The sequence below is a fragment of the Dendronephthya gigantea genome, unplaced genomic scaffold (genome assembly GCF_004324835.1).
Source record: "Dendronephthya gigantea isolate DGI-Jeju-01 unplaced genomic scaffold, DenGig_1.0 000094F, whole genome shotgun sequence".
Classification (NCBI taxonomy): Eukaryota; Metazoa; Cnidaria; class Anthozoa; order Malacalcyonacea; family Nephtheidae; genus Dendronephthya; species Dendronephthya gigantea.
Genome location: NW_021163104.1, coordinates 575,566 through 591,404, shown reverse-complemented (window position 1 = coordinate 591,404; position 15,839 = coordinate 575,566). Strand labels below are relative to the sequence as shown.

The following is a 15,839-nucleotide window of genomic DNA, read 5'->3' as shown; positions in this document are numbered from 1 at the left end:
CAAATAAATTTCTTATTGATGCAATGCAATGCATGAAGATAAATTATATCAAACAATGTAAGTGGTCTTTGACTATGCTCCTGACAAGATCATTTATTTCAGATGTTGACGAGTGTTCCCTGGGAACTCACAAATGTCACTCAAATGCAACCTGCAATAACACTATTGGCTCCTACGAATGTCATTGTCGCAGAGGATTTATAGGAAATGGGAAAACATGTTCAGGTAAGATTAATTTAATCGACTTTTTTATATAGCAAGAGGTTCGAACAAAGTAGACCGATTCATTGATATAAGCACTTCTAGCTGTAAGGAATCTGGTACGACATTGTTCTCTCTTATTAAGTCGAGTTTACCAGCATTCTTTTGTGAGATAATTTTTTAATAATGCAAATGAATGCAATGCATGAAGATAGATTAAACAATGTAAGTGGTTTTCCTGCAACCTGCAATAACACTATTGGCTCCTACGAATGTCACTGTCGCAGAGGATTTTTAGGAAATGGGAAACATGTTCAGGCAAGATTATTTTAATCCACTTTTTATATAGCAAGAAGTTCGAACCAAGTTTGACAAACTCATCGAAATAAGCACTTCTAGCTGCATGTAAGGAATCTGGTACGACATTGTTGTATGAAGTCGGGTGTACCAGCATTCTTTTGACACATAAATTTCTTATTGATGCAATGTAATGCATGAAGATATATTAAACAATGTAAGTGTATGGTCTTCGACTAGGCTCCTGACAAGATCGTTTATTTCAGATGTTGACGAGTGTTCCCTGGGAAGTCAGAATTGTCACTCAAATGCAACCTGCAATAACACTATTGGCTCATACGAATGTCATTGTCGCAGAGGATTTTTAGGAAATGGGAAAATATGTTCAGGCAAGAATATTTTAATCGACTTTTTAATTACTTTTAACGTACGATGTGCTTCTGAATTTCGCGATCGACCAACATTTAGGTTGGCAAGGCATCTAAATGAGTATGAACTGTATTGTTTATGTTCAGAAGACTGGCACGTGCGCGGCACGCCGGAGTTAACGTCAGAACAGGCGTTAAATTTTATTATTTAACATCAAGGCTAACTAAAGCATACTAAAATATACAGAAAACTAAGTTCCTTCGCTTTATTTACTTAGTTGTGCCACATGTATAAGGATTCAGACTTTTACGTGCGTGTACGTGCGTTTGAAAACCGCGTAAGTGGAAAACTGTAAGGCATATAGCATTGTGTTTAAAAAACGAAAGAGAATTTTCGCTGTTGAAATACTATTTGAAACATTCGCACAAGAAAAAATGCAAGAGCTTATTACCCGTTTATAATTGCTTTTATTGGACTACTAAATTGTGATAAAAAACCATATTTTTCAGGTTACGGCTGCGCTGGTTTGTATGAAAAGGGAAATAACCAAAGTGGAGTTTATGAAATTAATCCAGAGGGAAAGGGAAGTTTCAAAGTGTTTTGTGATATGACAACATCAGGTGGAGGATGGACTGTATTTCAACGTCGTCTTGATGGAAGTGTTGACTTCTACCGAGAATGGCAAGATTACAAACAAGGTTTTGGTAACTTGAGCGGAGAATATTGGCTTGGTCTTGACAAAATACACAGGATGACAAATATTTTAGAAAATGAACTTCGTATCGACATGGAAGATACATCTGGAAACACAAGTTACGCTCATTATGATTCATTTAATGTCAGCAGTGAAAATACAAAGTACAAGTTGGATGTTGGAGGTTATAATGGTAAGCATTTTAGCTACATTAAACTGAGTCGTATTACAATTAAATTATAGGAGATTGCAGCTCTCTTTACAGTCAACTTTGCAGTGAACTTTAAATCCAGTATATTAAATATTGCATCTAGGAAAATTATCAATGAGTCATCGATATATATATACATATGGCGCAAGAAAATGTTCCCCCTCTTAGACTTATCGTAATTAAAAAACTAATACAGATATCTTATTCAAATAAAGTTTGTTGAACGCTGTGATGTCTAACTTAAATTTTGATATATGTCTTGAACAATTCTGTAAAATACTAGACGAGATCGAGCCGTTTAAAATAAAGGTGCATTTTTTGACGAAACGAATAACATGACTAAATATCGCGACGCAACTAAGTTATTTTCAACTTCCACGATAGGCGTTCTTTAAAGCGTTTTTTATGTTGTCTTTGCATGTTTAAAGATTCTTAGATTAAAGTATTCGAAGAATAAGTGTATTTGATGTTAAAATAATACTGTTCATTGTTCGAACAAGGAGTTGCAATGCACAAGGGAACGAAAACAAAGGAGCTTGCCCGCTTTGTTATAAACATGCCTCGTTTAACGATACAGCAACGAGTTTTGATTTGTTTGGAATATGCGAGGACTAACAATGCAAGAGAAGTTTTACGTCGATGGCAAAATCATTGGAATAATATTCCATCTCCGAGCATAAAAACAGTGAGGATTTGCCAAACAAAGCTATCAATATTTGTTCTTACTGTTGCGTGCTGTTTTCATTCTATTTTAGAACATTTTTTGCTTCTTCCAGAAACGCTACCTTGAGTTTAAACGCCAATATCTTGGCTAATATTGTATAGAAATTTACAAGGCTTACATTAAAATTTAAGTTAAACACCACTCCACTCAATAGACGTTACTTGAAAATGATATCTTTTTTAGTTTTTAAATTAAATTAAGTCAAAGAGGAGGAACATTTTTTTGCGCCACCCGGTATATATATTTATATATATTAATATATATATACTGGGACTCAGGAATGATTTGCAAACACGCCGTCTTTTATAATGTGAACATCAAGATTTTCACTGGCGATATAGTTTGCGCTTTTGAGGAAGAAAATGCGGGAGCGGTGCGTTGTGTATGGCTGTAGCAACTGGGCGAGTTTTTCTGAAAATATTTTACGTTATTGGAAGATAGAAGTAAAATTACAATAGATTATATCATGTTTGACAAGAACTCGGTTCCTTAGTCCCAGGCCCCCGAGCACGAAATTTGGGCAAATCGTAATGTCTAGACATAAATATTTTCGAAACTATTTAACTATATCAAAAAGGGTTGGAGAACTTATATACTAATTTTTCAAGCTCTATTCAAATCCGTAAAGATCCCACAAGTGATATATATGCACTTTAAGTAAAGTATCCAAGAAGAAAGAGTGCTTGATATCAAAATTTAATAGAGCAATTAAAATAAAGCAATTAAATATTACAAAATTTCGTAATATTTCATTGATGATAAACTTGATTACCTATTTTAGGATAAAAAATACAATGGTTTTATATGTACAAGATGTTGAATTGTATATATTACAGATACGAATTCTACGTTATAAATCGGTCAATGTTAAGAAAAATATTTACAATGCTAAATAATACCGTATGATATAGATTGAATACAACTATCAGTATAATACAATTATGAAATAGATGAAAACCTAGCGCAATTATTTAGGGAAATTGCTCTAGGAAGGAGTGTTTATGTCCCTCGGTGCCTGACTTAACAGAATGATATAGCTTGTTTGTTCTCAAATTATACTGACGATTCATTTGTTATGGAATTAATGCGTGGCACGGATGGTTTATGTCTTTCTCTATTCTTCTGAATTCACGAGACGTCATTGCTTTCCTTCTTTCTTCCAAGGAAGGCAAAGTGTCACAAGGAAGCCCAATTATTTGCAGACTCCTTCTTTGAATACGTTCTAATTAGTTCCCTAAATAACCCGGAAGACCGCCCCATATCGGGACACCGTATTCCAGCAACGGTCTAATCTTTGTAAGATTACACGTTAAACCGTTGGTAGGCAAGTTAGCTCGCCTACATTCTCTCAGATATAATAAAGCCTTTTGCTTGCTATCTTTGTGACTTCCTCTACGTGGCGAATCCATTTTAAATCACTTTGATGCCATACTCCGAGTAATTTAAATGAAGTAACTGTAGCGAACTACATGACGTAGCACATAATGTTTATATTTATGTTCGTGGGCGCTAGGCCTACGTTTTGGATACGTTTTGGGGGTGTTCTTAAAGTTCGGACAAGTCTTGTGTAGTGTAAAAGAAATATACTTATAATTTACAGTTTTGTGTTATTCGCGTACCGTCACAATTGGGGACTCGCCCGGGAAATGAACTTGATTACAGGGACAACCAAGAAAATTCGTTATATATCGTTCAATAGAAGTTTTTAATCGGATGCCAGATACGAGGTCAACGACATCCAAAATGGCGAAGGAATGGGAAACACTTAGGGAAGAAATTATGAAACTAAAGGAGCAAATCGAACAGTCGAAGGAAAAGGAATTAATGGAAGAAGTAGCTCGGCTGAGAGAACACATTGAACACACGAAAGAACATGAACTACGCGCCGAAATCTAGAGTTTGAGAGAAAGAATTGAGATGTCAAAAGAGGGCGAATTGTTAGCAGAAGTTGCGTCGTTGAAAGAACAATTAGCAGGATTAAAAGAACAAGAAATAGCTGTAGAAATTGAAAAGTTAAAAACTCGTGCCGGACAGTCAGACGATGTTGAAATACAGAGGGAAATCAGTGAACTAAAGCAAATGTTAGAGTGCTCGAAAGCCGAACAACACGTGATCGTGACTCCGAAAGAGAATATGAAGATTCCGACTGCTCGCCTCACCCTCCCAACGCTCCCCCCTTTTTCTGGAGAGAGCAACGAGAATATTATTGAGTGGTTACAACGATTCGAAACTACTATGTCGATTTCGAAGATCGAGCCTGGGGATAAAATTGACATGCTAAAAGTCTACCTTACCGGGTATGCCCGCATTGTGTTGGAACGTTATATGGCAACTGATGAGATAAAGGAACTTACAAGTACGAATGAATATGTTGAAATTTTCATCAAGGTAAGAGATCGCTTAAAGAATGAATTTCAAAGATATGATCCAGTGAGATATTATATGCAGCAATTAAGATCGTTACGGCAAGAAGACGGAGAGAATGTAAAAGAATACTCTCGCCGCATGCAGTCGGTCATTGTCAATCTTGAGAGGTATGGTTACACGGTAAGTCAAATGGACGAACTCACAACTTTTGAACAAGGCCTCAAAGCTGATAATCAGCGTCATTTGCGCAGCTTAGTAAGGCAAATATCTACCTTGAAAGAAGCAGTTGCAGCGGCTGAAGCGTTTGAAGATGCAGAAAAACAATTCTTTGAAAAAACATCCCCACCCCAAAACACTACCCAAACCATGGGTGCTACTAATTCCATCAACCTCGTAAAAAACAAACGTTTTCAGTCTGATTTTCAGAGAATGAGTTAAAAACGCGATCTTCCTTTCCAGCGCATTTTTCCAGCTGGAAAAACCCAAAGCATGTTTCCCCCTTCAGCGGGCTCCGGGGGAAATACCTTCCGATGCCATTCATGCAATGGATCTGGTCATTTAGTTCGAGAATGTCCATCCCCATATACAAGCCCACAATCCACAACACAAAGTTTTACTCGTTACGAATGCAAAGGGTTTGGTCATTATGCTCGAAATTGCCCGTCCCGTCAAAAGCGCTTCAACTTGCCCTCAACTTTTCCCACCAATCATCAAGCAAACATTCGTCAAGCTCAGTCAGCTGCAATCCAGAATACTCGAATTTTTTTTACTCAGAGCCCACCAGCACCCTACGTTAATCAGATCCCTAGTAATCTATTACCTATACACCCCCTTGCCCCACCCAACCCACCCAAGGACTCCAACCACCTGTCATTTGCTATAAACGGGAAATTGGATTTAACTGCTATTAATGTTGCTATTGCTGGAGAGAAGACCAATATGATACTTGACTCTGGGTCATCTGTCTCCCTCATTGACTATGAATTTTACCTTTCCCTCAACAACCGTAACGTGATCCTAGAGGAAACACCCCACCCTACTATCACCCTTCGTACAGCAAACGGAGGAGCCATCGAAGTCACTAATGAAGTGCTTGTACCCATGATCTTAGCACCCAATTGTAACACAAATATTCGCTTTCAAGTTGCCAAGAAACTTTCCACGCGCCAACTAGTTGGTGTAGGAACCATGACTCGCATGGGAGCAGTTCTCAACTTTTCACGCCGAACTGTCTTTTTTGAAACTCTCAGTATAGAACTACCTTGGTGTAAACCCACTCCTCAATCTGTTGATTCCATCTACTGTTTGCGAATTACAAAAGAGCTTTCCATGCCCCCTAGATCAGCCGCTTTTATTGATGTTGAACATGACCTCCCACCCGGAGCATTTAATTCACACACCGAAGCATATGTAACAAAGTCAACTTCCAGTGACCTTCCCAAAGATTTCCACCTTACCCCAGGCATAGCAAAAATTGATGATTTTCACAACCATTCTGCTCTTGTCATAATTGTAAACACCTCCGACAAAACCCTTCAACTATCTCCTAATACTGCTGTCGCACAACTCGAAATCCTGAATGGTGAGAATGCAAGCGTTGTAGCTTTTCATGCTATAACGCAAACAAAACCCGATGAAGATCACACAACCTTGTGCTTAGATCAGTGTGAAGACTCATCGGACTCTATCTATTTCAACGATACACACGTAGTCGAAAATATGGCAGTTCCACATGAAAAAACACCTGCCTCTGCAAAGACTGTAAACCCCCCATCTAACCTGAAACAACTTTTGCTCGAGCTCGAAATTGATACCAATCCCAACCTTACCAACCTTCAAAAAGTTGAGCTAAAAAATCTTGTCAGTGAATATGCTGACATTTTCCAACCACCAACCCAAGGCCTTACGCAAACTGATTGCGTGCACCATCACATTGACACAGGAAATGCTCAGCCCAGCAATTCACCTCCGTACCGAGTCAGCCCAAAGGAGAGACAACTTATCAGTGAACAAATCGTTAGCATGTTGTGTGATAATATCATCCGTCCTTCACAGAGTCCATGGGCTTCGCCAGTTATCCTCGTTGCAAAAAAAGACGGAACTAAACGTTTCTGCGTGGACTACCGGCGCCTCAATAACGTAACCAAACGTGACGTTTACCCTCTCCCACGTATTGACGACGCCCTTGACGCTTTAGGTGGTGCAAGGTTCCTGTCTGTCTTCGACTTGCGATCTGGCTACTGGCAAATACCAATGGCCAAAGAAGACCGCGAAAAACCGCCTTTATCACACACGAGGGATTGTATGAATTTAATGTGATGCCCTTCGGCCTTTCAAACGCACCTGCAACGTTTCAGCGGTTCATCGATGCGGTTTTCGCGGGATTGAAGTGGCGAATCTGCCTGCCGTACCTTGACGACAACATCATCCACTCACCGTTCTGGCACCGCCATCTTACCGACCTACGCCTGGTGTTTGATCGACTACGAAAGGACAGACTAACTCTCCAGCCAAAGAAGTGTAAGCTTGCATGCCAGACGGTCGTTTTTGTGGGCCACGTTGTCACTGCTCAAGGGGATATTAAACCCGATCCAGCTAAGGTTAAAGCTGTTCTTGAATTCCCCATTCCTACTTCACTGAAAGCACTCCGTTCATTCCTCGGATTAACCTCGTACTATCGACGATTTATTCAGGGATATGCAAAAATCTCATATCCTCTCCGTCAGGCTTTACAGAAGGAACACAAGTTTGAATGGACGAAAACGATGAACCACAGCTTTGACAAGCTCAAACACCGGATAACTAGCGACCCTGTGGTAGTTTGTCCTAACTTCGACTTATCTTTCTTCCTGCAAACTGACGCATCGCTACAAGGACTTTGAGCAGTGTTAGCCCAGAAGAACAACAACGGCGTGGAACACGTTATTGCCTATCTCAGTCGCTCTCTTTCACCTGCAGAACAGAAATGGCACATTCGGGAACTAGAGGCGCTGGCTATTGTCTGGGCCTGCGAACAGTTACGCCCATATTTGTACGGCCGAAAGTTTACAATCCAAACGGACCACGATAGTCTACGGTGGTTCTTAAATGTGAAACATACCAGCGGTCGTTTGGCACGATGGGCTTTGAAATTGGGCGAGTATACGACTTCACAATCGAGCACCGCCGAGAAAAACTGAACGACAACGCCGACGCTTTGTCGCGCTCGCCAGCTGGTGCAACCAACACTCCCACATCTGCTACAGACGTTGTTCCGCCTAATACTGAACCACAAACCGAGCCCCTCCTTCAAGCAACTACCCAGCCATTATGCATGAATATACCAACGACTTTCCCTTCACCGCAGATTATAGGCGAAGCCCAGCTCACGGACTATAAGTTACAGCCACTTATTCGGTACCTAAGCGGCGAAGCACTCCCCACCTCAAATCCAGCACGCGCCGCCGTTCAGCGCATAGCCCGCCATTATACTATCGAAGATGGCTTACTTTATCACCACGACGACATAGGTAAAAGCCAACCAATTCGGCAACTTGTTATCCCTAGTTCCTTAAAAAAGAGGATTCTCTACGCATTTCATAATTCACCGCTAGCCGCCCATCTCGGACGTACTAAAACTTATGATCGTATTCGACAGCGTTTCTTTTGGGAAGGCATGTATGCTGACGTTAAGAAATGGATAAAAACATGCCTCGATTGCCGCAAAGCTAAAACGACTTTACAGCGTCACTCTGGCTACCTCCACCCTCAACTTTACGAGCAACCATTCGACACCGTAGGCATTGACCTTCTAGGTCCGTTCTCTTTAAGCAAACGCGGTAATCTTTATGTTCTAACGGTCATCGATGGCTTTACCCACTGGCCCGAATTCATTGCAATTCCAGACGCCACAGCAAAAACTATTGCCCGCGTTTTTTTTTAACAAATCATCTGTCGTCATGGCTGCCCGAAACGATTGTTGTCCGACAGAGGACCGCAATTCCTCTCCAACCTGATCAAGGAAGTATACATACATACATACATACATACACTTTATTTAAACACGGAAGGAAAACCATCAGTACATTTGATATTTAAATATTTACAGTCTAATTTATATATAAATAAAGAGAGTATCGTGGGAGTACTGTTCTACCTGGTTGCCGTGTGGGAGTCGGTTGAACTAGAATATAGAGATTCCAGTCTACTTTTAAAAGAGGTTAGAGATGGCGATAATCTAGAGGATTCAGGCAAGCTGTTCCAAAGAAATGCTCCGCTATAAGAGAAGGAGCGCTTTAAGTAATCAGTGTTAGGTTTAGGAATAAACAACTTGCCATAGGGATTCCTAAGACTGCCCCCTTCTAGAGACGAACATCTCTTGTAGGTATTGAGGTGTTTGACCATTAAGAATTTTGTACATGAGTATGGCCTTCTGTTTTTGACGGTTGAGTGATAAATTATTCCACTTTAGCTTATGAAGAAGGACATTGGATGATACATCATATGAAGAACATGTTATGACGCGTGCTGCTCTATTTTGTAGTCTCTGAACTCGATCACTTAAAGTAACTCCGAGTCCATCCCATACTGGGGCGCAGTAGGAAAAATAAGGTTCAATAAAACCTTGGTAGATCTTAATTGCGGTTTCCTGATTCATTAGCCCTCTAGTACGTTTGAGTGCACTAATTGCAGACGAAACTTTTTTAGTAATCACGTCAACATGGTTAGTCCATGTAAGATGTTCATCCACGGTCAAACCTAAAGTTTTGGCGGACTCAACTTGTTCGATTGGTTCATTATCCACAGTTACAACAAAAGTCATGATCATCAAAGGTTGCTAACCGTTGTCGAGAACCGATGACCATGAATTCTGTTTTAGCAATATTTAAACTTAACTTATTTGCTATTAACCACCGTTTTAGGTTTAAGAGATCAAAATTCATGAGGTTTTCGAGCTCAAAAAGATTATTACTCTTGAAACTTATATTGGTGTCATCAGCGAACATTCTAGGAAAACCCTCGTTCAAGCAATTCGGTAGGTCATTGATATACACCAAGAACAAGAGAGGCCCTATGATAGAGCCTTGGGGAACCCCCTTAGATATGGAAGAGCTAGACGAGTATTTGCCGTTGACGAAGCACTTTTGCTTTCGATCAGTTAAATAAGATCGAAACCACGCTAGCGCGAGATCGTCAACACCATAGACTCTAAGTTTTTCCAATAGAATTGCATGATCAATAGTATCGAAGGCTTTCTTTAGATCGATAAAAACTACGCCATTAAGAAGACCCCTGTCTATATTGACACACCACTCATTCGTTGTTTCTAGCAAGGAGGTTAGAGTGCTATGTGATGGTCTAAAACCAGATTGATAAGTATTAATTAAATTATTAGCTGATAAATAACTTTAGAATTGATCATGTACGAGTCTACCAAAGACCTTAGCAATTATAGAGATAATTGAAATCGGTCGAAATTATAGAGATAATTGAAATCGGTCAAACTCGCGTGGCGAGTCTGTCGTTCCAGCCAGACAGAGTACAGGGAGCTCCGTTCAAAAGCTATAATCAAATTTGATAATGAGTAATAATTCCTCAGCAAAAGTTAGCTGTTTGCATGGCGTAGCACTCAATAAGAAAGGCAAGTTAACCTGGACAAGATCGTACGAAGATTTGCAGATATTTGTAGAAGAAGTACTTAATTTAACCGACGGAGATTGGGGTTGTCCGGGAGGAACTACAAAGCAATTTAAATCCGAAGATATTGACTTGCGGTGGTATCCCGATTCACTAACAGTCACCGTAAATGGAAAAAAGAGAGATGAAGTCACGGATAAAATGAAATCAGCTGCCCTAGTTGCATCCGAAAGGCTACTAAATCTAAACAAATCGAACCAAGGTCGCCACGAGGACGAAGGTTATGTTGCTTCGACCCTGAATACTAATGAATCGGAAATTAGCAACGAGTCATACGACCCTAACCTCCCACTTGTTGACGAAGCATTTAAAGATGTTTTTAACTATTTGGAGAATAAAATCAATGATTTGAACACTACATTAAACAGGAAAGTTAATGATCTGAAACAAGAGGTGCTTGGAACAAAAGTTGATGACAAACACATGTTAATAAACGAGCTAAGACGAGAAAATCAAGAGTTAAAGGACGAGAACCAAACTCTTCGGAACAAGATTGAAAATTTAACACTTATAGCTTCGGATATGAACACAAAAATCAAGGACCTTGACAATGAAAGGCTTAGCCTAATTACATCAATAAGACTTCTTCAAGCAGCTCCCTATACCGATACTAATATTGAGCAACAACCGTCTCAAGCACAGAACAAAATAAAACTAAATTCGACGCGAAAACAAGGACAAGGCCGTAGAACCGAGACCGGGAGAGCAAACATTCAACTCAGTAATCGCTATGAGGCTCTTAATATTGACGACGATGAGCAACCAGGCATTAATTCAAATGGTAAATCGGATATAACTGATAGGAATCAGGCAGGCATCAACACTCAACCTCAAACACAAGCAACAAACACAAAGTCAATAAAAAGTCCAATCATTATCCTTGGAGACTCTATGGTAAAGATGCTGCAGCCAGCCAAACTCTCGCGTTCTGCTGGGAAAAAAATCCAAGTTAAAACCTTCCCAGGGGCCAAAATAGCGGACATGGAGCATTACGTACAACCAACGCTACGTACAAAGCCCAATACGATTATCTTACATGTTGGTACAAACGACATACAGAACAAGAAACCAGAGGAGCTAGCAGCCGAAGCGAAGGCGTTATGTCAAGGTATAGTAAAACGGAATCCTACTTGCGAAATAGCTATCTCAGAAATTGTAAAACGACAAGATCCGATGTTAAACACTAAGATTCATGAAACTAATAAATTGTTATCGAATCTTTGCGAAGAATCAAATTGGTACTTTATTGATCACAGCAATATAAACACTAGACATCTTAATGGATCAGGTTTACACCTAAATAGGCAAGGTACAGCCTTACTGGCAAAAAACTATATCAATTTTTTTAAAACTTGACTATTTCACAACAAAAGGAATTATACAGCAGATTATATTTCTTTAACTAATCGTAATACTATAGTTAATAATACGCGCCCTGAGCTTAATCACTACACCAAAAATGATTCCAAATGCAACTATCAACATAATTTAAGGAGGGAAGTGATCGAGAATAGTAAAACTGAAGTCCACAACTGCGAACCAAATTCGAATGCTAATAAGCTTAAACCATTTAAATTAAAAGGATTTACTATTGCCCTTCTGAATATCAGAAGTCTAGTGAAAAACCTAGACCAACTTCGTCTTTATCTTTTAAACCAACAATTTGATGTCATTTGTATTAACGAAACTCGGCTTGATGCTACGGTTCCGAATCATGAAGTCGGAAAATGGGTACGAAATTGTACGTAAAGACAGGAACCGAAATGGGGGGGGAGTTGCTATTTACTTAAGAACTCATATAAATTATAGCATAAGAAAAGAGCTGATGTCTAACGAACTTGAAACGATCACAATTGAGATCTCTAAACCTAAATCGAAACCCTTTTTGATAAATTGTTGGTATAGACCACCTGACTCTATGATAGAAATCTTTAATATATATGAAGACCTCGTTAAGAAAATGGACAATGAAAACAAAGAAGTAATATTAATTGGAGATTTCAACTGTGACTGGTCTCAAATTGTAAACAACAATGCCAGTTCCCAGACAAAGAAACTTGCCGAACTCACAAAAACTCTACAATTTGAACAATTAATTAACGAACCTACACGAGTAACTGAGACATCTAAAACACAAATTGACCTAGCTTTTACAAACAAACCAGAAATAATCATGAATACTGGTGTAGACCACATAGGGATTAGCGACCATAGTCTCATATTTATTCAAAGAAAAATCTCAATACAACGAAAAGCGCCAAAAATAATTAAAACAAGGCAATTTAAAAACTACAACGTTGACGAATTCAAACAAGAATTAGCAATTCATTTGCAAACAATCTCAGTAACGAATAACCCGGATGAAATGTGGGAATGGAAAGATATATATGTTACAGTAGCTGACAGGCATGCACCACCGATCACTAGGAAAGTAAGAAGTGAACATGCCCCATGGATTACCAGGGAGATTAAAAACTTGATGCATCGTAGGGACTTTTTGAAAAGAAAATCAGTGAAAACTGGATCAAAACAAATCCATGATGCTTTTAGAAAAGCACGAAATGAGCTTAACATTTTGATAAAGAGAACTAAAACCAACTATTTTACAAACACCCTAAACAACTGCGAAAACCAACCAAAACAGATGTGGAAAACAATCAATAAACTTACTAATAAAAATACAAAAACGACCATTATTTCTGAAGTTAAGCACGAAAACCAAAGTTTTACAGATGCTCCATCCATATCAAACACCTTCAATACTTATTTCAACGAAATTGGAACCAACTTAGCTAATAATCTGGAACAAGCTTCAAAATTGCCTGAGTCATACCTCTCCAACTGTAACTCGCAATTCCAGATAAAAAATGTTACTGTAATAGACGTTCACAAAATCCTATCATCTATCGATGTTTCTAAATCATCAGGATATGATAGAATATCTAACAAACTTTTAAAAGACTCAGCTGATATAATAGCACATTCACTCACACTAATATTCAACACGTCTATAAATACAGGCATATTTCCAAATGATTTTAAAACGGCAATAATCACACCAATACATAAATCGGGATGCAAGACCGATTGCAGTAACTACAGACCAATTTCAATTTTATCTAACGTTGCAAAAATATTCGAAAAACTTATCACTCAACAGCTGGAAACTTATCTAGAAAAGAATGATATACTAGTACAACAACAATCTGGTTTTAGAAAATCACACTGCACTCAGACCTCTCTCCTTAATATAACAAATCAATGGTTTGTCAACATGGATAAGGGAAGTTTGAACGGTGTTATCTTCCTTGACCTAAAAAAGGCATTTGACTGTGTTGACCATAGTATTTTGCTAAGGAAACTCTTCCACTATGGAATAAGAGAAAAATCATTTAAATGGTTCCAGTCTTTTTAACAATGTCTTCAATATATATAATTATATATATATATAATATATATATATATATAAATATATATAATTATAATATATATATATATAATAAATATATATATATATATATATATTATATATATAAATATATATATATATATATATATATATATATATATATATATATATATCTGAAACAAGGGAACGTTGGTATTATACGCCGAGGAATGTAAAATATCTCCATTTTGAGAATTTGCGAAAAAAATTCAAAAACCCCCCAAAATCTCAGGAACATTCAGTAACGTACAGTCCAGGCCTTGTTTGAAATAAACGACGGCAGAAACTGGCGGTAAAATGTAAAAGACTAGCTGCATGAAGGAATAAAATAATAAATTCAAAGTGTATGTACAAGAGAATAGTATGAAATCCGAGGTTATCTGCAGTTCTCAGTGTCTTAATATACTTTGTTACATTTGTTACGATTGATAATATTACAGCAACTCTTTACCATAGCATTTTCTGAAGGAGTGTTTCAGCCGCGTCGTCGTCGTGTTGCCGTCCTACATGCTTAAGATCCCTGCTATTTACCAGACAAATTTAATCAAAATCCGTATTATTTTTTAACTTCGATTCGGCAACATTATATCGCACGACTATCAGTAGCCATCATTTTCTCTTTTTCTGAACAACATAACATTCTACTTGGATTTCATAAAGATTACTGCTGAGTATCCGGGATAGAACAGTGAACATGAAATTTTCGAAATCATAACTTCAAATCACAAATTCACATGCAAGTCACTGTCAAATGAATATAAAAAAAAAATAAAAAAAAATGTGGGCGTCTGAGCGACGACGTGAGGCAACTGACGTAGCATAATTATGTGTATTTACATTTATTTGTAATTTGATTTGTAATTTGATTTAATTTAATTTATATATTTTTGCATTAAGGTACAGCAGGAGACTCGTTATCATATGAAAACGGTATGGCTTTCACCACCAAAGATTCTGACAATGATGTTAGTGGAATCAACTGTGCAGTTCTATACAAAGGAGCCTGGTGGTATCGTGATTGTCATAAATCCCATTTGAATGGTTTCTATCATTATAAAAACCCACTATCGGACGCTGATGGAGTCAGCTGGAATGGTTGGAAAGGTCCTTATTATTCTCTGAAATCAACATCGATGAAGATACGACCACGTGAATTTGGAAAGAAGAAATAAAGTTGTTTTTTACATTCTCAATTTATTATTACTATTAAAAGTGTTACATATTGCAGCTGTGAAGCTGAATTGCGTGCAAAATTAGATAAAAATATATAAACTACAATATATAAAAATAATTGAAATAGGAAAAGATTTACACCATGTAGCTAATTAGTTTAAAGAAAGCCTATTCATAATTTGCTGCATTAAAAACTCTAACCGACAACGAATTAAAATATTTGAAAGAAATTTTTTGCTTTGTAGTCAGGGAAAGGGCGAATTTGCCTCAGACCATACTTTGTTTCTTGCTTGAGAGGCAAAAGATACCTAAACTTGTGATTACGAGTGTGTATTATTTGATGAAAAAGTTTCTTATATGCTTCTTCACGTCTACATCTAAGTTTTGCAATACCGCTGTATTAGTTTTGCAATAGTTTAGCTGGTTTACCGCTGTATTAGTTTTGCAATAGTTTTACTAGTTTTGCAATAGTTTAGCTACCTACCTAGGTAGGTAGGTTGGTAGGTAGGTAGGTAGGTAGGTAGGTAGGTAGGTAGGTAGGTAGGTGGGTAGGTAGGTAGGTAGGTAGGCAGGTAGGTAGGTAAGTAGGTAGGTAGGTAGGTAGGTAGGTAGGTAGGTAGGTAGGTAGGTAGGTAGGTAGGTAGGTAGGTAGGTAGGTAGGTAGGTAGGCAGGTAGGTA

General features: G+C 38.1%; 1 pseudogene; it reads left to right on the top strand.

Annotated features, from left to right (window-relative positions):
* The first annotated feature begins 74 nt into the window (after positions 1 to 74).
* Positions 75 to 15,254, top strand: LOC114533735 (annotated as a pseudogene).
* The last annotated feature ends 585 nt before the right edge of the window (positions 15,255 to 15,839 follow it).